The sequence below is a fragment of the Protomyctophum parallelum genome (assembly GCF_964188405.1).
Source record: "Protomyctophum parallelum genome assembly, chromosome: 18".
In the NCBI taxonomy this organism is placed as follows: domain Eukaryota; kingdom Metazoa; phylum Chordata; class Actinopteri; order Myctophiformes; family Myctophidae; genus Protomyctophum; species Protomyctophum parallelum.
This window is the reverse complement of record NC_139716.1, coordinates 21,769,808-21,794,769: the sequence shown is the minus strand read 5'-3', so window position 1 is coordinate 21,794,769 and position 24,962 is coordinate 21,769,808. Positions and strand designations below refer to the sequence as shown.

The following is a 24,962-nucleotide window of genomic DNA, read 5'->3' as shown; positions in this document are numbered from 1 at the left end:
CTGGGATCATCTTGACAGGGTCAGGAGGGGTGTGTGTGTGTGTGTCTGCGTGCGTGTGTGCCTTTTTGAATAAATGCAAGGGATGTGGGACTATAGACTAACTTGTCAGCGGAGATACTGTTGGTGAGTATAGGAATAAAAGAAATGCAAGTGAGGAGGAATCCTCCTCATCACGGTAATATGGAATAACAGTGGAAAGCAGTGGGAAATGCGTGGCCCACAGCTAAACAGCACATTCATCATATGTTTTCTGTTGTGCGCGCAAAGTGCCCCCAGGATGGATTAGTTTATTCATACCATTCTGTGGAATCAGAGACACATACGGCGTAATGGATGACACCCCACGGACCACTCCAGGAGACCGAAGCACGAAGCCTGCATGGCGAAACATTTTTCATAATCACAGGCCAGTGCATGCATACTGTACATCACAGAAATTTTTGCTATGCCGATGGAGTGGGGGTGTGCAGGGGCGGAGGTGAACAGACAGTGAGGTTGTGATGTGCACACGATCAGTACATACGTGTACGCATTTGTGCTGTTGCTCAGAACAACGTTAGGTAATTGACCACTCTGCCAATTACATTCAAGGGGCCACCCCAACTCACTCAATCACTTTGCTGTGACTCGCTGTTGCTCACTCGCTCAAATATTCAGACGGGAGCGCTCTCTTGCTTTGCCGGCAAACGCGTGGTGTGCGAGCAAGTACGTGCACCGTAGGAATGAATACCTTGCGCTGCGCGGTTGGAGCTATCCATCACGTGTATATGCTAATGTTAGCGCTGGCCTACCGTATGGCGTCAGCCAAAAGTCTGGTATCGGTCTCAATGTTCCCAGTGTGTGTGTGTGTGTGTGTGCGCGCTCGCCCGTGTCATTTTATTTGATCTAAAATAAAGCACTCTCTGCGTGCCCCTCTAGGTTCATAAGCCTGTGTGTTTCTATTCCATTTCATTTGCAATGACAGACAGGAGACTATAGACTCATTTAGAGATGCGGTACATTATACAGAAGATAAACACATTTTTGTGAAACCGTAACGTCATTTATTTATTTCGTTTTTTAAAGGTGCAGGTTAAGTCGTGCTATTTCACATTATGAGAGAAGTGAGTTCGTAGCTCATTTGTATACCCATTAGTCATTACCGGTCCGGTATGAAGATGTGATTTCTGCAGCCCACAGGAAATGTGAACTAGTTTTAGTAGCGGATGGTTTTCCATTGTATTCCTGGCAGACTTGAAAATAACCCAATTTTAATGCTTGAACAGAAGCCTCTCTATTTCCTTTTTATTGGTAATAGGTTCTGCTTTTCCTCCCATATAGGCCAGTCAGTGTGACTGAAAACAGATAAATTGCACTGCGGTTATGGATAATTTACTTCATTTCTAAACTCTCCCTCAGGGCCACCTCCACAGCTGTCACTTGGATGCCAACTTCTTCCATTATCTGCCTGCTGAATGCAAATTCAAAAAATTGCTTTTTGTCATGTGTAACAGTGTTTCCGGATAGTTCCGCATAATATTGTCTGTTCACATGACCTACTTTTTTTTGGAATGATCATTTTGGGCCGTAAACTAAGATACAGCGATGATGTGATGTGTGCTTGTTAGGGGTGTAACGATATATCTTAACCCATTCTGACCTGAGATGAGATTCATGCGAGGTTTCCACTGGACACACACTGGTCTGATTAACAGCGATACGATACGTATCGCGATACATGGTTGACGAATGATGATACGAATACGATACATGGGCGATATTGGTTAATTATGGCGATACGATACGATTCAATGCTTTGATATCGATACAGTAACGATTTAGCAAATGCATTAAATATGTGTGAATATTGTGGATGGTGCAGGTTTTTTCAGGGAAATATTTATTATTATGGATATGAATATCAATCAATCAATCAGATTTTATTGTCACTTCCACAATAATTATATACACTGGGCATACAGGGGAGCAAAATACAGTTCTATACAAATAAGTAAACAGTGATTCTCTGGCAAATAGATGGACATTGTATTTGAACACATAATTATGGACAAACCCACGCCTTGACATGAACACAGAGAATACACACATATATCGATAGACCAAGTGTAGTCATATGGAATGGAAAAGTAGTTAAACCATGGGAGTAATGGTGATTTTAACAAAAAACGAAATAAAAACTTGTTTGAGTATGAAAAAAAATGTATGAGTAATGGTGCAACATCCACACAGAATGTTGCACGGTGATGAAGCATCAAAAGCATCGACCTGTTTGAATGAATCATGAGTCATCAGATGAATACTGTAGTTCCATGTGAAATACTCTTGAACCAAAGAACCTAATAAATACTGAGATGCTTTTCCCAGATACTGTATCTGCACTGAATCTTCTGAATTAGCGAGTGAGTGTCCATACAGTATGTACTGTACAGTCTGTAAATAAATGCAGTGTAAATGTCAGTGAATATATGAAAGAATATGAATATACATTAAGTCGCAGTTAACTATGGAATCTAGCATTTCCCTGTGTGTGTGAGTGAGTGTGAGAGAGACAACAGGCCTGAAAATTAAAGCCCGGCCTCATCAAACCCTGTACCCTCAAGAGAATGAAAGCCCGGCCTCATCAAACCCTGTACCCTCAAGAGAATGAAAGCCCGGCCTCATCAAACCCTGTACCCTCAAGTGAATGTTCCCGCTTGTCACGGTGCGACAAAATTGGGACCCAAATGCAGAACAGACAGACAGGCAGGAGCAGAGCTTAGCAGGTCAAATGAACAGTGATAGAAACACACAGGAACAGGACTGGAACATGACACCATAAACAACATCTATACTCAATGAACACTGATATAAACACACAGGAACAGGACTGGAACATGACACCATAAACAACATCTATACTCAATGAACACTGATAGAAACACACAGGAACAGGACTGGAACATGACACCATAAACAACATCTATACTCACACAGGAACAGGACTGGAACATGACACCATAAACAACATCTATACTCAAGCAGGGAACACAAGGAACTGAGGGTTTAAGTAGACACAGGATAACAATACACAGGTGAACAGAACTAACACTCAACACTGGGATTGGCTGGGAGACTAACAGGACACAGGTGGAGAAAACAGGGAGGTGAGACAAGACCAGGGGGGCAGTCAGACAGATATTTAGTGAAGCCACTAAGGAAATCGTAGTTCATATAATGGCCTGTTGTGGCGCTGTCATTGGACCCAGAAAAACCCATATCCCCATAGAAGTCCATGTATTTGGGCCCAACTTCACCTAGACTGTATTACCTTAATAAACATGGTCATTAATACTTTCTGCTTCCAGTCACTAGTTTAAAGTCTCATTTCTCATGTCATAATATTGTTTTTGGAAAATTATGGTCCCATTAATTAAAAAAATTACCATAAAGACGTGTATGTTCTGAGGGGCGTGGCTACCGTTACAGTCTATGATCGGGATTCCCCTCCCACTCGAGTCAAAATAAAAACCAACGGAGAAGAAGGGGGGACGTCCCGCCTCGTTGTCTGGGCCAGCCAATGGCCAGCTGGGCCAAAACGGAGCCAGCCAATGGCCAGCTGGGCCAAAACGGATCTAGAAAGATGGCGACTTACAGTGCAGGAATAACAGGCTTCATTTTACGTTCATGTTAGACCCGGGGAACGCTTTGTCCATATTCTTTACAGTCTATGGACAAGACGGGCAAACACCACTAGGCAGAACAGGAAACACTAGGGCATGACTGCATAATAAAAGTACACAGATCATAGTTCATGACAGTACAGTTTGTGACACTGTTCTGACTTCATCAAACCCTGTACATTCAAGACATGCTCCTTATATGGCCAGTGCAGAATTCATTCCATGTTGTTCTGACCAAAGCGCCAGCGCTCGTCCAGCAGTCTGCCGTCAACGAGGCGTGTGAATATGATAATTAATACTATATAGCTTCAACAGTAATAATGCGTTTTTGCAATCCACTATTCCTTAAACTCAAATTAAATGTTAGATGCTGTGTAATTCCTCTAGTAACTTGCATCCATCTTGCATTGCATGCTCGCATGAGATACGAGGATCTCCATCTCTTTTTAAGCTCTCCCATAATGATGAACAAATCGATAGCTGGTTGGTACTGTATACAGGAGGAGTGGAAAAGTAGCTTTCGCTGCTCGTGGCGCCCGTAGCCAACCGCCTGCCGCTGCCAAGGCGCTGTCAGTACTGCAGCCCGAGCGAAACGAATGACGGCAACATTATGCATTGCGCCTAGCTTTCGCCCCACAGGGTTAAATACCTCTGGAAGGTTTTATAGGTGTTCGTGCCGGGGTGCCCACGTATATCTTCTGAATAAATGAATTAGAGGGCCCTATCCACCCACCCGGGTTCCAAAGGCATAATTTGGTAAGCGTCGAGTGATGCCATTTAGAGTGGACTCGCGGCCGGCCCAATGGTGTTTAATGAGGACAGATATTGACAGCGGGGGTCAAGTGGTGGTGGATGTTAGTTTACATTAGGGCTGCATAATTTGTGTGGGTGCGCATGGCGTGCTGATGCGTGTACGGTGCCCGGGAGGCCTGGAAGGAGAGAGAATTACAGCGCTAACCTCTAAGTGCCAGCCCGAGGGGCAGCAAGGGTGGGCGTGCATTGTTCTGCCCCTCTGCCAATGGCAAGGGCCGAGGAGTAATTTGAGGTGTGGGCGGTTCATGCCGTGAGAGTGTAAGCAAGGGCAAATGTGCAGCGGGACAATAATGGAAGGCCCACGCTTTAGTTCAATTTCCACAACTAATTGCGCTTCCTTTATTCAGAAGGCCACGGTAGGAAATTGTACACCGACAAGATACAGTACATGTTTTATCCCATGCCAAGTTTTCTAAATCCCGATTCATCCTCGCTATGCATTTACACAATGTGACATGTTTGCATTCTGAGGACACAGTAGGTGTTATAAAAAGTCGTCTGATGAAAACATGCCGCGCGGCGATGTTATGCACTCTGCTTATGCAAATCTCTGAGCGTTATTGGATCGTCTGCCTATAAGCCCAGTCTCTGACATATGCTTTTCACATTCATTGACGTGGGTGGTAGGATCAGGGAGGAGAACAGGACAAGGCTGTCCTTTATGTTGCCTACTGCATGACGATGTGTCACTGTGGTGGGCTGCGATTGATTGTCCAGGCCTTGCGGCCATCGTACACACTCCCTAATTACATGAATTACAGTGTCCCTATCTGTGGTTGCCACATTTGATAGGGGTTGGGCCCTGCTTGCGTTGTATGGCTTCTTTAACCACAGTCTGTTGACAATCATCCATATAATACAGGGATTAAAAAATAATGTTTTTGCTTCTGCAGATAAAAAAAAATCAGCAATGGGTAGAACGCTCCCCAAAAGAATGTAGTCTCTGTGACACATCTAGGGGCCGTAATCTGCATTCAAAGTTGTTTCCTAGAAGCTTTGTCATTTTGGGAGCGTTCTACCCATTGCTGGCTGTCTGAATACCAAAAAAACTAAAAAATAAACAATTTTGACATATTATTGCTTTATAGCAGCTTTAATTAGATTTTTATTATTACTTAAATGTTTTGGAATTCTGTGTGATATGGAGACATGGCGGTCTCTTGAGCTAGCATAACGTGCTGCCATGCTAGGCCGCTGATACAGCAACAAACGGCAAAGAGCTGCATTATTTTATTTGTTCCCTTTGTGCTTCAACAGCAAAAGCCAAAAGGCAATTTACAGTAATGCGAAACATCAAACGCGTAACGACGCCCTATACGCTGAAAATGAGCTACCCAAACCAAAAATGCAGCACCTCCTGCTACACAGTAGCAGGATTTTAAATTGACAATGAGCTACTCCAATCAAGTGGTCCTCTGCTTCCATGTGTTTATTGTACTGATCATAGCCCTCTGCTGTGGGCTGAATATATTTCACAGGGACAATTGGGGGCATTACTCCACTGTAGAGAACAATGGCCACGGATATACCTTTTATGTGACTCAGAGGACACTTTGAGAACAATATGCTTCCTTTTCTTTTACCAGCAATGGGAAACGAAAAAAAGGGATTAATTAGTAATCTTTCAATTCAATCTCTCTCTCTCTCTCTCTTTCAGTCTCTCTCTTCCCCTCACTCGCTTTCTTTCTTTAATTTACCACTCAAGCTGTGTGGAAAAAAAACTTTAAGGTTTAAGGTCTAATTACATTTGCCTGAAACTACAGTTCACCAAAGCAGCCAACCAATTAGCAGCAACACAGTCTGCATCTCTCTCTCTCTCTCACTCTCTCTCTCTATCTCTTTCTCTCTTTCTCTCCGTCCCAATCTCCTTCCCCCCTCCTCTTCCCCATCTCTCCCTCTCATCGAATAAGCGAGGCGTGCTCGAGAAGCACCCGCTCTCGACTGGGTCAATCGATATACTGAGTATTGTAAAGTCTGCATTTGGAGCAAAGGTGCAGGATCAAATGTTACTGTGGCACAGATTAGCCCACGGGACCTCCTCCAGGATAAGAGAGGATAGGATAGGAGAGATGTGGCGATAAAGGTGTGGAGGGTAGGAGGGGCTGAGGGGGTGTTTTGGGGTGGAGTGTCAAGGAGGGATACTGGAGACGGGCCTTCGATATGGCCTAGTGGCCTGCCCGGGCCGGGCCGGGGGGGAATTCAATACTAGCTATTGACAAAAGACGGCCTCCATTGTGGGAGAACGGCGCCCTCCGTCGGGAAGCGGTTCCATTTCCTTATTAATTGTGCTCATTAGAATAAAAGGAATGAGGAAGGTTTAGAGAGAGTTACAGTATAGCTTTATACTCAAATGGACCTCTGGAGTTAAATTGTCACTTGAGATTTTGCAGTGCATGGTTAAAGCACCCGGGGGAAGTCGTAGCATTGGCTGGCAGTGGTGACTGGTGTATGGGCTGAGGGTTATATACAGTAATATGCAGTGGTGACTGGTGTATGGGCTGAGGGTTATATACAGTAATATGCAGTGGTGACTGGTGTATGGGCTGAGGGTTATATACAGTAATATGCAGTGGTGACTGGTGTATGGGCTGAGGGTTATATACAGTAATATGCAGTGGTGACTGGTGTATGGGCTGAGGGTTATATACAGTAATATGCAGTGGTGACTGGTGTATGGGCTGAGGGTTATATACAGTAATATGCAGTGGTGACTGGTGTATGGGCTGAGGGTTATATACAGTAATATGCAGTGGTGACTGGTGTATGGGCTGAGGGTTATATACAGTAATATGCAGTGGTGACTGGTGTATATGTACGGGCTGAGGGTTATATACAGTAATATGCAGTGGTGACTGGTGTATATGTACGGGCTGAGGGTTATATACAGTAATATACAGGATAGTAACTATACTGTATACCTCGCATACACACACGCTGCATATCGAGGTACACACGCACGCACACACACACACACACACACACACACACACACACACACACACACACACACACACACACACACACACTTTTCTCTCGTTATCGTTCTTCCCAGCCCTCATGCTCATAACACTCATTACCTGCTATCCAGTGCTCTGCAGCCTGTGTGTGTGTGTGTGTGTGTTGTGCATGTGCATATGCATACAGTGTGCCCTCACTCCAACAATCCAGCTGTCAGCCGCCGCATAGATCGTCAATTTAATCCATTGATGGATCGGCTCCTCACATGCCCATGGGAGGGAGAGAGAGAGAGAGAGAGTGTGTGTGTGTGTGTGTGTATGTGTGTGTGTGTGTGTGTGTGTGTGTGTGTGTGTGTGTGTGTGTGGAGACGCACCAGGCATGAGCTGGTTCCACCCCTACGTATGGGGGGGCTGGAGCGCATCATATAGCGCATGCGCCATGCGCAGCACTATACGCATCAAATGCACCACTAGTGCCTGACAAACAGCGCCTCTAGTGGTGACTTGACCAACGTCATGACACCCTACAATTCCCATAGCCGTACAACGGTTACAACGGGGTTGTTGTGTGTGTTTCATTTTGGTCTGTCAAGCGTACATGATGCTACACATTAAGGTGTATGCAAACACCAACGCTATACACCTGTACATGCATGTCCAAAACATCACAAGCTCTTGTTAACACGCACACACGCATGCACGCACGCACGCACGCACGCACACGCACCATCACACCAAGGGGCCACATGTCAGATAAGATGAAGAAGCCAATGAATTATTGCCATTTGGACGTCCAATATGACCTTTACCTCACTGTTAGTCGCTTTCTGCCGTATGGATTTTCAAGGCCATTCTGAGCTTTGTTTATGTGATGCAGCCGTTTCTAAATGGTGGACACAGGAGAGATGCATCACTGGTCCTCTGCTCTGCTCCGTGTGAATGTCGCTGCTGTCGGGTCAGAAACCACACATCCATTAACTTTGAATGTTTTTATATCTTCATCATACGAGATTGTTGCACAAAAGTGACAATGGCATATCTACGAGCTCGTAACGCGTCGCGTTGTGAGCTTGTAGATCGCCTGTTTTTCAATTCTTTTTAATAATAATACAAAAATAAGGACATACAGGTTTCAACACAAAGTGCTCAACCCCACAGTGGGGCTGCTCAACAGTGCCACTTTAGGTCACCCAGCGGTATTGCAGCTGTCTCGTACCCCAGTCTGACAGACAGACGTAGATACAGACATACACACACAGCCAGTCATCGGAGCGGTACCGTTAGACACTGCTCAAAAATCTATAAGATCTATATCTACAAGCTTAATGTTAATGCACTTTTCCCCTTCCCTAAAAATGCAGTGGAGTGAAGGTCATGTGTATACAAAGATCCAAACACCCAAGTAAAGTTGATACAAAAATAATGTTCTTCGTTGCTGTCCACCACTGGTCTCGTCCCAATTAGGTGAGAGAAAGCATCACGGTTAAGATGCCCATTGGAGTAGGTAATAATAATAATAATAATAAAACTTTATTTGTATAGCACCTTTCATGACATGAAATGCAGCTCAAAGTGGAGAACAGAACAATGGAGAATAAAAGAAAAGCAAGGCAACGACATTGAAAAACAAGCAGTAATGCAATACAGTGAGGACATGAATAACAAAAAATAAAGAATAAAAGATCAATTAAAAGCAATGTTGTAGAAGTGGGTCTTGAGCTGAGCTTTAAAAATGTCTACAGAGGCTGCCTGACGAAGGTACAGTGGGAGCATGTTCCATGCCGACGGCACGTAGAAGCAAAAAGCTGCTTCCCCGTATTTTTTAGTTGCCATTTTTTTAGGCAAAGCGAGCAGGCCAGCAGTGGAAGACCTTAGGGGGCGGTTTGGGACATGTTTAGGCAGGCAGTCATGTAGGTAGGAAGGTGCGAGACCATTGAGAGCTTTATAGACAAGTAAAATAATTTTTAAATCAATCCTAAAAACAACCGGAAGCCAGTGCAGTGATGCCAAAACTGAAAAAGGTAGAAAATGCCCCTTCATCCCCCTTCCGCCCTCAAAAATCCCACAGAGATCCTTCAGTGTGATTGGGTCAGGAAGAGACAGAGATCCTTCAGTGTGATTGGGTCAGGAAGAGACACTACAAAAGACCAACTATGTCAAGTGAAAATTGCAGGTGTACATTCCCCGGCAGAAGCACCCCGGCCCCTCCTTTTCCCCTTTCAAATTCACGTGTGTGTGTGTGTGTGTGGAGTCAGGCAGATACACATGCATGTATATATGTGAGGCACATGCACGCGTACGTTCAACTTAGTCGCGCGCCAGCGCACGTACACAAGCGCACGCATTCAGACTCCGTGATCACTGGCCCGCGCTCAAAGGAAGGTGGTGGTGGGGGGGGGGGGGGGGGTTTTAAGGGCTGGGAGATCCTTTTTCACTGTGATAATGCACTCCTTTCTGCCATCCGAAACAGGCCGAGGGTATAGGATTGAAATAGGAGAGTTGGGGAGATGGGGGATGTCATTCCACAGCACCCACCATCGCAGCATGCCATTTCTTATAATAATGTCGGGCCCAGTGGGGGTATAGAGGCTTTGACAAACGCGTTTCTGCAGTCTCGGCATGCCGCCGCATGCGAGATCCTTTTGTATGTGGTGGTATTTATAACAAGTGCATACTGCATATACCGGTATATCTCTAAGCGCAATGCCCACTGGGCCCCCCCAATGTGTGCTTCCAAGAGATATTTTTGTCAGGAATTTGCAGTGGGGCAATTTGTCGTTTCAAGAAACTGAAGCTTCTTTGTCTCACCCCTTAACAAGTTGGCAAATAAACTCAAGATTGTTTTTGTGGTGGTGCAAAGTCTGCCTCCATGCTGTGTTGTTTCACACGTCACAGCTCCACACCTGCTTGTGTCAAACCATGTGTGGCGTGTGACGTTTCCCTCCGGGTCTCATATTCCTCATTTCCTGCCCCTTTTTTTTTTTTTTTTGTATTGTTGTTTTTTTTTAGAATTCCAAAATGTCAGGTTCTGCATCATGCATATCCCATTCTGTACTGAGGTTGATAAAAAAAAGGCTTCTGAATCCTAACATTTTTCTGAAAAACCCATGTTTCTGTGTCAGTGGCGCTCAACCTTTTTCATGTCAAGGACCCCCAGAATTATCTCTATTGGGCCACGGACCCCCATCTCAAAATATGTAGTTTCAGGGACCTCCCCAGAATCCAATATTTTAGTTAAAAATGTTCGCTCTGAAATATATATTCCAAGATTTGTGCCACATTTTCACGACTTTTCAAAAATAGCAGACCTACAAGCTCGTAGCGCGCTATGAGCTTGTAGATCTGCTATTTTTGAATAGCTAAAGTAGAACAGAATGCTTGAAACACCAAGAGGGGTCCCGCCCAGAATGGGATATTCAAAGTCGATTATCTTCCGCACAATAACCCTGCTGCGTCTGATTACCTGACATTTCGAATTTGGAGGCAAAACGGCATCAAAGGAGATCATCCCTGCCTATGCAGCGTGTCTCGGATGTAGCGTAGCCACCCAGGCTAATTGCCCCGGCGTTGGCACTGAGTGCGTGTGGGGAATGCGATTAAGGCTGATTTATACGGTGTCGCACGCCGGTGTCGCCCGGAAATAGTAGATCTATAAGCTTGCAACACGCCGCGGTGGCGAGGCGCTGTGAGCTTATGGATCTGCTATTTCACCGGCACACGCCGTTATACGACGGAGCATAAATTGGACATTATGCTGCAGTGCTCTGTGGGCGGTTGAGGAGACAAATTGTCACTTTCATCCCCCCCCTCCCCTCCCACACACCGCTGCGATCTTCGTTTCCCGAGCGCCTCCTTTCCTTTTGTTTGCCGTCTCCCCTTGGGTTCACAACCGCTTCTGTCTCTTTTGTTATTTTTAGTATTATTATTTTGCAGCTCCTCCAGCGTTGCCTCTTTCCCTCACAAAGCGGCCCTCATCACCACCTGTCTTTCTCAAACACCTCCACATCTCTCTCTCTCTCTCTCTCTCTCTCTCTCTCTCTCTCTCCTCATTTTCTCTGCTCTTTCTTTCTTCTCGCCTCGCCTCACATCCATCCCCCCCCCTCACCCTCCAACCTCCAATCCATCTGCCTCTCTCCTCACATCTCTACCCCCGCTTCCTGACTGGCAGTCTGTCACTGCTAATCATTAGCGAGAGGCTCCGTCTCAAGCTATAGAGCAATTAGCTGCACAGCCACTGTGGGGGGGGGGGGGGGGAGTATAGAACCCCACCAATACCACGCGCTTGGGTCCGATACCGATCCCAGTGTTTGGAGAGTGCTAGGCCACCAATTAAGGATGCTATTACGGACCGGATACTGTGCAAAATTTTGCATTTGATGCATATTTCTCTTACAGATTTGAATACATGCAGCAAAAAAAATCATAACATTGGCACATCCATTTCCATTTCCATTGTCAAAAAAGTAAATGAATTGGCCAATATGTCGGCCAGACTGATATGATGTATCAGTGGGGCTGTGGGAGGAGAGTGCAGCCACACATTGCCCGTGTCAGACATGTGCAGTATATAGGCCTGCGGGGGGAAGAAAATCGCATAGCCTATAACGGTCCATATAATAATAATAATAATAATAATAATAATAAAACTTTATTTGTATAGCACCTTTCATGACATGAAATGCAGCTCAAAGTGCTTTACAGAACAATGGAGAATAAAAGAAAAGCAAGGCAACGACATTAAAAAACAAGCAGTAATGCAATACAGTGAGGACGTGAATAACAAAAAATTAAAAATAAAAGATCACTTAAAAGCAATGTTGTAGAAGTGGGTCTTGAGCTGAGCTTTAAAAATGTCTACAGAGGCTGCCTGACGAAGGTACAGTGGGAGCTTGTTCCATGCCGACGGCCCGTAGAAGCAAAAAGCTGCTTCCCCGTATTTTTTTGTTGCCATTTTTTTAGGCAAAGCGAGCAGGCCAGCAGTGGAAGACCTTAGGGGGCGGTTTGGGACATATTTAGGCAGGCAGTCATGTAGGTAGGAAGGTGCGAGACCATTGAGAGCTTTATAGACAAGTAAAATCATTTTTAAATCAATCCTAAAAACAACCGGAAGCCAGTATAGGTAATATAGGTAAGGTAAGGTAAGGTAAGGTAAGGTAATTTTATTTATAGAGCGCCTTTCAAAACAGTTGTTACAAGGTGCTGTACAATAAAATAAAAGGAATAAAACAAGAACATCTCAATCAAAAAATAAACCAACAATGAAATAAGAAACAGAGCAGCAAAGACAGTATACCTAGAAATAGATAAGATAAAACAATACATAGAAATCACTGGAGCAAGCCAAAATGTTGGCGGTACAAATGCGTTTTCATATAGCCTATATACGTATAGCCTATATATAGCCTATATCCTCCATGGTGCAGTGGTTAGGGCCGGGGGTTGGGGTGGTATTGTAGCACTCGGGAATCGACTCAATCAGCACCCTGGCCCCCTGTAGATGTTGTGTGAAAAGCATTTGCGGCCCCAAGGGCCAAGGGGTGAGTGGAGGCTACAGAGACAATGACAGAACAAGGGCTGCACTGTGCGTGTGGTTGAAAATTGCCTGCATCTCTTGAACAGAGTCACGTTTTGTGTGCATTAGTGAATGTACCGCATAGGAGGTGTGCACCCCAGATACTAGTACGCTTTACCCCTTAGGGGAAAGACACCCCCCCTCCCCCAATGCATTATGTATGACAGTGAGGCATGCATACTAACACACACGTTCTGTGTGTACAAGCATGCACAAACCCCAAGAGAGGGAACAAAAAAGACGCGGTGGGCCGGTTGGCAGTTAAGCACATACAGTTCCCCTCCTAATCTGCCGCGCATGATGCCACCCTGCACAACGGATTGCCACACTTGTTCAGCGCCATCCCTCCCCGCGATCGCACTGATATCTATAAGGCATTCTAATCACTGTTTGGGGTGGGAACGGTCAGCTGTCTAATCCATTAGGAATGGTGTCACCTCCTTATTAAGCTTCACAGCTACACCATACATGCCTCCTACTACTTACACACCCTCCAGTGCCCAAATAGTCATCTAGGATCAGTAAACTAGGAACCTATCATCCAGTCTAACAGTATCGAATATCTGTATATTGAAACTATACTTTTGATTGATTGATTGAAATATTTATTAACAGTTTGCAGAATTACAGTACATTTCAAGCACAAACTCAATACAAAGACTGTTAACTGTGAGTGGACGACCCAATTAAGCATTACACTTGTTTACAAGAGGGTCCACCTTGTTCAATTCATCAAAACATTTAGAGACGTACACATAGACACTTCTATATAGTCAAAGAACAGAACAGGAATTCATCATGAAGGAGGTATACACACACACACTATATAATTCCAGATCAGTGATGACCTGGCATCTATCTACACGCCATGCTATTTGAATAGCATATTTTAGTCTTTGCATAAGCCTGGCAAGTGTATACTGCATATATGAATTAATAAAAATAGAGAGAGCAAAAATATATACAGTAGGTCTATATTATACACACACACTACATCCATATCAAACAGATTTTAAAGTACAAGGACATTTTTTGTTAATTTAGTTGGAATATATTTATCGCACAGATTAATATTTAATTTATATTTTCCTATGCATGAAATCCCATTTTAAAATGTGCCACTTGAACAAGTTCTTGTTCTTCATTATGTAAGTAAACACTACAGCTCAAAGCCTTAATTGGTATTAATTCATGCTTTTTCCCCTTCGGATGTTCCGCTGCAGTAAAAGTTACATTAAAGGACAACTTCACACCTTTTTTCAACCTTATCTCCATATACTGTAGCCTGTGGGTCCTCACATAACTGCAGAGAGTGTTAGAGGGGCAGGGGCACGTTTGGACAAAAATAGCGAAAACAGCAGATCTACAAGCTCACAATGCGACGCATTGAGAGCTTTTAGATCAGCTATTTTCGGGGCGCAACCCAGCACTCTTTAGCTAGTGGAGATGCGGTGTACGATATGGATTTCTAAACAAATTTGTTCAACGCAAATACATGTGTAAAACGTTCAGGAGACTTTGGAAAAAAAAGCAATTCTCCTGAATTCTGCCTTCCGGCGTGGCATGGAAAGAAGTGTGGCATTTGCATTTCTTTCACCATAGTAAATGCTGCAACGGGCAGGGGCTGAAGCCCCCTTTGATGTCTGTGTGCACGTCCCTGCTCACTATCACACTAACAGGACAGTACCATTTATGACTTATTCTGTCTTTCAGAGTTGTGCTGTGGGTAGCTTTTAAACTGTTTTAGAAACTCCATCCTCACTCTTTTGGGATAGTTAACATGCAAAAATAGAAGCCACATCAAAAGTTTGAAATCATCATTGTCATTAGTGAGTGCATTATATTCTCGAACTATCCAAAGGCAGCCCACATGTGAGATCCACTCACTGTGAGAAGATGGAAATGGTACCTTCCGGTCATATGGCAAAGTACAGTATATACTGTAAGGCCTGACGTCAAATGTATATACATCATCATACATCATCTCATGAACAACTGAATTTATGTGATTGGTTGGTTAAATTTACGTCTCATTTGGCCCCTCAAAAATGCCCCCCCCCCCCTGTTTGCTTACAAATTGAACCCTGGTACCATATATATTATTATTATTATATAGTGAGTTAGAAAGGGCTTAGGAGACCTGGCCTTCCTAAAGGAACATTAACAGTTCGGTTATTCAAATGCGATAAGTCTTTGAGCACCCAGGTTCATATGGGGACACTTTGGACTGAGCTTCCATTTCATGCCTGCCATTCACTTAGAGCTGTGCAAATGGCAAGGAATTTGAAGGATTGTGTCATTTGTCTCTACTTGCCACACCCTCCACAAGTTCCAAACGAGCATGTTGCCACATATTCTTGCACAGCCTCCGACACAATTGGAGATTGCATCTCTGGATTTCATCAACAACCAATACGTGGTTTCATGCAAAATGTATTATCGTCGTATACACATTCTGCTAGCTCTGGGTTGAAAAATACACTCAATTCTGCCTCAGCCACCTACAAAAGACTGAATGTACAATTGAGGCGCCATCAAAAGTGTGCAGTACAGTGGTTTCTGGTATTTCATTTAAATGCTGCAGCGGCGACTGATTAGGGAGGGAAAAATCTATTTTTATTTTACTGTCGCCTGAGGTAAACAAACCACAGGTGGGAAAAGTCACTCTCTCACACACAATATCACACATACACACAAATACAGTTTAATCATCGCTGTCAAGAAACCTACTACTTTGCACACGAATGTCAATAGAAATTGATCTATTGGATATTACGACTTCAGTTTCAGTTTTCAGTTTATTTCTTATTTATAGTGCAACATCACCCCAAGGGGTCTCTGTGCACTTCACAACACTTTCAATTTTGTTTTGATTGTATTGTTCCACTTTTGTTCACAATGAAAAGTATGAACAAGATTTGATCCATTGGAACTCATGTTATTTTTTTCCCCATTTCCTCTACAGCAGCGGTTCCCAAACCTTTTTGGCCTTGCACCCCCTGTTACCTCCTGACCTTGCTGACGCACCCCCCACATGGAAATATAAGTTGCATACGCTATATAGAGACATATATTTCCTATTTATCCATATATATGAACCTGAATATGGCATATATATGCAGCATAGGCTATATTCTGCATATACTTTCCATATATAGGCATAATATTTTTTAAATAACATAGCACCACCATAAGCCTTTTCATGTCGCGCATCCCCTAGAAGGCGTTCGCGCACCACAAGGGGTGCACGCACCACAGTTTGGGAACCACTGCTCTACAGTAACATTTACCTACATACAAGGTTTCCACCCGACAGCAACGATGCATACTGTACAATCACCTGTCAATACACAGCACGGCGTACTCTATCGATCATATTATACTCTGTGACACAAAGCATGACGAGAAGAACATCACAACCGTGTTGGACCCGCAGTGAATCATTCACTAGTTTATTCTTGGCGGTGTCACTATTGACATAATTACAGCAAACGGGGCCCTTGGAATCCATTCCGACACAGCCATATTGTCCTGGTTCTCTTATTTATAATAACAGACAATGCTTATTTTCCCCCCATGGGTCTTTCTCATCAATTCATGTTGTATCTTGTGTGGAAAGCCATTTATCTCACGGAGGAGGCTGCGCAATGCCCGTCGGTTACCCGGGCAACGAGCGAGGTGTACTGGGGTGTGTGTGCAGTACAGTATGGGGCTGTTGGATGGACACGGAAGACCCAACAGTACGTTACAAATCCATCTTCTCTGCATTTGATGTATTACCTCATGTCACCCGTGCTTACAAAGTCACTCTGGATTAGAGGGACTTTTCTTTTTGTGTGTCAGTTTCTAGGTTTTTTTGCAACCATACTGTAGGTCGCATTTTACTATGAAAACCTGCAAAACCTGTCAGTCCGTCACGCCTTGTGACACGCTCCATATATGGCCAATGCATATATGATATATGACCTCATCAAACCCTGTACACCCTGCCCCCGCTGCCACCCTTGATCAAATCACTCAATGCTCCTTTACATTGATTAGTCTGATTTACCACTTACCCCTATATTGTGCATTGTTGTACAATGGCGGTGCGCAAAAACTGCCGAAACAGCCCATCTAAAGGCTCACAATGCGTGCATTGTGACGCGTTGTGAGCTTGTATATCGGTTATCTTGATAACTATTGTTCTCTACTTTTTTTAATAATCCATCATTAATCATGAGGCAACATTTGCAGTAATTTTGACGACGTGTTGTGAAGTCATATAGCCCAGCCCTAACCTACTGTACAGTACATGATGTAATCCAGCCATTGATGCTTTGTGAGATGATGAAGTAACTAGTGACGTAACAGATTACAGTAATCCCCTTCTGTTGACCATGTCATGTTGCTATAAATCATACCGCCATAACCACTCCAACTGATCATGCACGTCATGCACAACAATACAGTAGTACAGTATCGATTCACAATACAAGCTGTTGTTGATAGAGCTTCATTTTAATGTAATACTGTATTGATCATTGAACATTAACCTAGTATTGACATACATACAGTACATACATACATACATACATACATACATACATACATACATACATACATACATCCTCCTACTTCTACCAGTTTGTAGATCGGCTATTTTCAGCAAAGAGAGTAATGTACTGTAGAGGGAAAAAGATCCTGGTCAACAAAGTATACAGTATATTGTTTAAGTAGTAAAGAATGTCTCTCGGCAAGTTACGCACCTGCTAGCTAGCTGTTATTGATTTAACAGCCAACATTGGAATTTGTTGGAATGTATGCGTGCATAGATTCTTTCCCAGTTGACACTAGCGATGGCCGATACCACAAATCTCAAAACCAGACACTGCTTGTAAAAGGTTTTTGTTGACAATCCTACATGAATGGTATTACTGTAAATGATCAGACTTCTCCCTTTGATTTCTTTTTAATAACAGCAGTCGGCAAAATAAGATTGTTAAACAAATGTTCGGTTAGGTATTATACTTCAGCAGTCATTCTCAACTGAAAAGAAGTGGGACAATAAAATACCTTACAGTGCAATGTTTGTTGGGAGTAAAATAGCGACACGTTGTGAGCTTGTAGAAAAAAAGCTGTCCAAATACAGACACGTTTACTAAGTATATAGACTTTCTAAAGTCATGATTGATTCCCCAAAATAAGGAACAAAGTGATCCCCCATGTCAGTTCAATCAAGGACACGTCTATTAGTTACCAAATAAGGGATATTCAGTTTTCCTAAGGTGTGTGTGTGTGTGTGTGTGTGTGTGTGTGTGTGTGTGTGTGTGTGTGTGTGTGTGTGTACATGAAACGGAGGGAGAAGGCAGAAGGGAAACAGTATTTGATTCTTTCACTTGTTGACCTTAGATACACATTCACTTTCATAAGAAAAATCAGACCAGTCTGAAGTGAGTGGTACTGTACTGTACTATACAAGCCCTCGTCCCTGGCTATGTGTGTGACAGCCACACACATAGCTGTCTATAGGAGTGGTTGCACCACTGAAAAACATATACATTTTGATTAACCATTTTAATGCCCACATTTTAATGTGGGCAAGGAGATTTTACAGTAGTTCAAGTATTGATACTTCCAGTATCGATACTACATCCCTAGTTGACACCTTATGCCTGGTGTCATGAATGTTAAGCAACCTCCATTTTGCGATGGCCTGTAGTGTGGATACATGATTTTTCACTGCAGTTGGCATGGGTTCAGGGTGGTAAATATAACCATGCTCTCACCTCTGTGTTGTGGGCGGAGTGTTGCTGGTTGATGTTGTGTGGCAAAGCTAAAACTTGCGAGAAGGACAGCAGTGTTTAGTTTCGCTTTTTGGACCTCAATTAAACTGTGTCAACACGAGGGGCATGTGGAGTCACGCCGGCTGTAGAGTGTGTCTGTGTACTCATGTTGCTATACTTTTGAGGGCCTGCCCTAATGTCCCCACAAGTATAGTAGAATTTGAGAAATGGACATTGTGAGGTCCATTTTTCTGTTTCTCACAATAGAAATGGTTGCTTTATGGTTGTAAACGATTTTTACAGGCTTACAATTAGGAAGAGATTGCGGTTAGGATTTTACATTTAGAGGTCAGGTTGGTTGGCGTTTGAGTCTGATTTATATTTGTTTACACGCCGGTGTCACACGCCATAAATAGATGGTCACATGCTAATTTAACTCTTGAGAGTGTACGAATGTGGACCATTACATGTACAGTATACTAATGTAACCAAATGGGGCCCATTCTCAGAGTTACAAAAGGCTCCATTCCTTTAACCCATTTTGACCTGACGTTGAAATAAAAAAATGTCTTTTTTTAAATGTATTTTTGAAAAACCTCAAGTTTCTATATCGGTGGTTCTCAATATTTCATGTCAAGGACCCTCAAACATATATGAAATTGGCCGCTGACCCCCATCTGAAAATGTGTTTCAGGGACCACCTCCCAGAAGCAAAGATTTTAGTTAAAAACGTTCGCTCTGAAAGAATATATATTCAAAGATTTGTGCCACATTTTCACGATTTTTCAAAAATAGCAGACCTACAAGCTCATAACATAATGTTTACAACACCAAATGGGGATCCCGCCCAAAATGGCTTAATGAAATTAACACGTTGCTGGTGTTATTTGTAATGAACACTGGCGACACAGTTCAATTTAACCTCAATAGTGTTTTAAGAGCCGTAACTGAGGAGAATCGCTGAAACACACCAAAAGTTGGAGAGCGTAATTGACCCCAAGAAACTATTGATACAATTTGCACACTGGAGTGGGTTTTTAACACAAGACCTTGAATGGGGAAGAGTCACTTCCCTCAATTCAACTTTCTGGTGCTGCGGCTCTGCACTCAATTAATTGAAGTAGGGATTCATTAAGTAAAAGAGTTCGGAAAAGTCACTTCATCTCTTGTATTGAGCATGTTACTCAAGTCTTTATTAGGCCAGCACTCAGGCCACATGTTTAACATAACATAACATAACACAACAAAACACGTGTATATAATTCACTGCGTACAGTAAATGCAGACTTGCTGTATTATGCATATCTTCCTCGACTAGCAATGGATTTATTATCCTCTCAGCATGGCAAGTCCCTTATTCAGCTGTAAACCACAAAATTGTCCACTTTGCTGTGGAATGAAAGCGTGGCTTTATGCTCCTGTGCGGTCCTCCTCCCTCTATTAGCCACAACCAACCAATACCCGCCGCCGCCGCCGCTGATCTGGCATTCTGTCTTGTCCCCCCTCTTGTAGCACACCCTGGGCTCATTTGTTAATGCCAGGGAGCTAATTTCCCTCCAGGCGCGGTAGGCAGCCTGAGTGACAGGTCGAAGTGCACGTGTTTGGGACTCACCACCCCATGGAGCGCCATCATTTTCTCCCACGGCTGCCGGGGCGTGTACGATGGGTCTTGGTGTGTTGCCAGTTGATGTGTCCAAGTGTGTGTCGGGTGGTGGATGCGAGTGGAAACTAAATTAATTGCACCTTCATTTAGCATGTTGAATGGGTTTCTGTGTCCCTGTCATGGCGGCCGATGCTAATTGCACTTATAGCAATGCCATTGGTCAAGTGTCAAAAAGCCATGGGGCGGTTGTGAAGTTTGTCAGGCTCACAGTGTCCGTGGTCTACCCGTAGCTTCGTTGATTCGTCCCAACGGAAAATGACAAATGGAAATTGAGCCTTCATTTTCTATTTACCTTTTGAAAGCCCACACTGTCGTGGGACACTTCCCAAGAAGATAATGGATTTCACCAACTACAGTACATCTAATGGCTCTTTATATCCTATAAACATTGTTCTATTATCGTGGCACACTTGCATGAACTGTTAGGATAGTTATTTTCCTACTTGGTTCCTGTATCACTTTGTGATGTATTGTTTGAAAGTGTTTTTGGTTGCCTCAGGCAATACTGTATGTAAAGTTAATTTACTTTGGATGGGGGAGCAATTTTCCTGAAATGTATCTCACGTTACGATAAATAATCCCCCATGCATTATTGAAAAATGGCATACTTTTCAGAGTCGCATTTCGATGAGCAAACATTTGCTCCAAGCTCTGCAAAATAGCCCACCACAGGTTATTTTCTTCATTTAAAGAAATCGAATTCTCTGAAAAGTAGGAAGGGTGCGTGGCAGACCTCCCATCTCTCTAATCAAATAACGGCATCTAGATTCATGCGCTAATTAATCAGCGGCTTTGTTTATGTTGCGACAGTAAGAGAAAGAGGTTAGAAAGAGAGACATTTGATATGTTGAATCAGCACTTCCTCTGTCTCTCTCTCTCACTCTCTCACTCCGTCTGTCTCTTTATCTCTCTCTCTGTGTGTCTTTCTCTTTCTTTCAAGCACCTCACCCTCCCTTTCTCTTTAATTCAATTCATTCTGAGTTCATGAATGCCTCCTCACTCTTTTTTGTTTGTGCTGTCCAAGGCCGGAAATGAGCCTGCCTCCATGGAATGAAATATACATATATATATATAATATATACATCTCTTTGTGAGAATAGTCCTCAACATTAGGTATTGGACCCGTGTTGGGCACAGTTCCAACTTTGCAGGCGGCCTAATTGCAGCTTTATTGGGAAATTATGTCTGTCAGCTTATGCACTTCACACAAGGGATGCTGTCTCATTTTGATAAGCTCAATCGTCAAATCAAGTCAAACTCCATTAGCGTAGTGCATTTCACGAAAAGTGAATGAGCCCCACCGGAAGTGCGTGATATTTTTATCTGTAGAAGAAAGTATGTCTGTCTGTCTGTCGAGAAAATAATAATAAGCAACAAGGGAGGTATATACACTGTTCATCGAAACACCTGAATAAAACTGTGCCTGACTTTCCAAGATCAGCCAATGCCACCATTAAAACTCCTCTTGCGTCCACTTCTGAGTAATATTTAAAAGCCCCAGTGAGTGCTGGCATTTTCCTACTGTCCATAATTCTTTTCTTGACCTTTGCCGCAACTTTTATTGGAGAGTAATTGAGCCTGTTGTTATCATTTGTGCCCTTGCTGTAGGTGTCAGTTGATTTAGAGCAGTGATGTAATGTACTCTAAAAGATATTCGGTCCGTTTCCCCACCCAATTTCATCAAATTCATTTACTTTTCCCCCCAAAAAAACTAATACATTTCATCAGCGGCATGCTTGTCAGAAGAATTATCCAGGGAGAATCGGCAGTGGATTGAACATATTTTTAGACGTGCTGCACCAAAAAATAGCCTTCTGAAGAATCCGGCAGTTAGGGGAGAAAAGACAAGAGAGCAGGTGGACGCCCGTGAGATGAACACAGGCGTCTAGAAAAGCAGGACAGGACTTTCAATAAGACTCCATTAGGTGCTTTTAGTTTGACAGCTCTGTTGATGAGACGAGAGGCAGACGGAAGTTAGACGGGCATCACGACGGGTACATGGGGAAAGGATGCTGGCATGTGACGAATATGAGCCTTATCAATCACTGCCTCCAGGCACAAATGTAATTACACCGTGAATCGTCGACTAGACTGGTAATCCGAGACACCACTGGCACGTGCTCTCTTGCTTACATTAGAGGGATTACGGGTACAGAGGGTTAGAATTGCAGCACCTGCTATTGTCTGATTTTTTTTTTTAATGCAGCTTTTGTGGAAGTTGACCAACACGAATTGAGCCTCTTTGCCCTTACAGGGTTACAGGGTTTGTCTGCGGTGTTCCCAGGTTACAAATGGATGCCCATGTAATGCTTTTTTCATTTGACAGCGGGCCACCGTGATCATATTTGTTGCCATTCAGGGGCGAACAGCGGTGTCATATTATAAATCATTAATAAGACTTTCCGAGGGTTTTATCTTTCACCACACGTTGGCGATGCACCTAAATGAGCCCAAATCTGTATATGCACAAGGATCAGTATCACAGAAACGGGACTCGCCTCTGTCATAAGCATTTTTCTTTCCCTTCACCGTTTACTCCACTTTTGTAATTTAGCCTCGGTGCACCTACCGTACCTGCCTGTCATGTCGTCGTCGTGTTCTTTTTATTTTGCCTTCCTCAGCCTAAAATACATTTGATTTGACAAAGACCAATAGTTTTCAGAGAGGGAATAAACGATCCCATCATGGGGGGGGGGGGGGGGGGGGGGGGATAATTGATATCTTTCATCTCTAAGCCTGGCGGCAATTATTCAACAGCCTGATGTTCCAATGGCGTGGCCTTCTCAGTGTCGGAGCCCTGAATGATTTATGAGATGAAACGAAATGACACAATGTTGTGGCAGTTTCTCCTAATATTTTGTATTTATTTTTGGTTTCCCTCGCCGCGTCTTGTAGTGGTACAGACTAGAGCAGACTCACTGTGAACTCATGGACTGACTGATCTGCAAAGGGTGACACACAGAAACAGCTCTCATGAAACGTGTCTCCACCCTCACAATTTTCTTTCAATTTGAGTTACTATGTTTTGCTGGGCACCAAGGTGAATCACAGCAATGCCTAAGTGTAGCAGCATTATAGCAGCATTGCACATTATTGTGAATGTATTGTCAGTTTTCAACGCACGCACGCACACACACACACACACACACACACACGCACAAGCTTGTGCACACACAGGGCCAGTCTATCTTGTCGTCTATGATAAATGATGGTGGAACACAGTGTCCAGAGGGGGCTCCCCCAACACAGACACTTGTGTGAAAGGGTGTTTATGAAAATCCATAGCTGTCGCTGCACTACTACGGTCTCTCAATGCAACGTTTACGTTTCCTGCTCGTTTTTCATTTCCACGGTAAACAACATGGGAACTCCTTGTGTTGTGTGGTGTGCGTGCACACACTGGCGTGGTGTGTGTGTTTGTGTATTCATGTAATATGCATGCACTGACTTGTGTTGCCTAGAGAGGCACGTGCATGGGTGTGTGAATAATTATGTGTCAAGGAGATGGAAAACAGAAACAGACGGACCGGCAGTCGATGCTTAGTCTCATATCTCTTGAGTCTCTGCAGTAAACAACAACATCGATATTTTGCCTGCTTTGGCTGGAGGAATTAAGTGGCCCCTTTTGAAGGGCGACTGTGGCTCAAGAGGTAGAGCAGGTCGTCCAATGATCCATGGGTCGGCGGTTCGAATCCCGGCTCCTCCTGTCTACATGTCGAAGTGTCCTTGGGCAAGACACTGAACCCCAAATTGCTCCCGATGTGCTGGTTGGTACCTTGCATGGCTTCCGCCGCAATCGGTGTATGAATGTGTGTGTGAATGGGTGAATGTAATGCACAATCTATGTAAAGCGCTTTGGATAAAGGCGCTTTATAAATGCACCATTTACCATTTGAACCCCATGCTGTCACCTGCCCTTGTTTTAAAATAGAGCATCTCGTATTGCAGAGACAGCCGAAGAACCATGTGATTGTTATGATTCATACATTACACATTCAGGAGGGATGTTATAATGACTTGGATCAACCATGCGCTCACTCTCTCCGTCTCTCTCTCTCCGTCGAGTGCTCTCATTTAATCTCCCTCTAAAGAAACTGCAAAAAGAAAAAAAGCTTTGATTCCATGTATTAATTTATGACCAGCAAACTCTTTTGCTATCTTCACCTCCCTCTATTTGTCATTATTTCTCTCTGTCTCTCTGTGTCTCGGTCCGCCACCCGTGCCATCTGGGTCCCCTGTGCCATCGCTCTAGACCAGGGTCGGCCAGCTGCTTGCATATGTCTCCATGTCAGACCTTTTTGACACTGACGCTGCATTAACATGGAATCAGGCAATCAATATTTACAGTATATTCTGTTAAAATTGCCAAGCGATGGCCTCTGCAGGGGCTAAACATCTTTATTTTGAAGCAACACTATAGAGCATCGCAGTCCCGCCCCCTTTCATGACGACGCCAGGCCCAGGAAATGGTTTCCAATGCATTTTTCCCATAGACATTTCAAAACCATATTTATTTAAAGACCTTATAAGCGT

At 43.6% G+C, this 24,962-nt stretch overlaps 1 protein-coding gene across 1 annotated transcript in view; it reads left to right on the top strand.

The window, feature by feature from the left end:
* LOC310875820 (adhesion G protein-coupled receptor L3) overlaps nucleotides 1-24,962 on the top strand; it is a 233,471-nt gene that overhangs the window by 5,224 nt on the left and 203,285 nt on the right. The window lies entirely within an intron of this gene.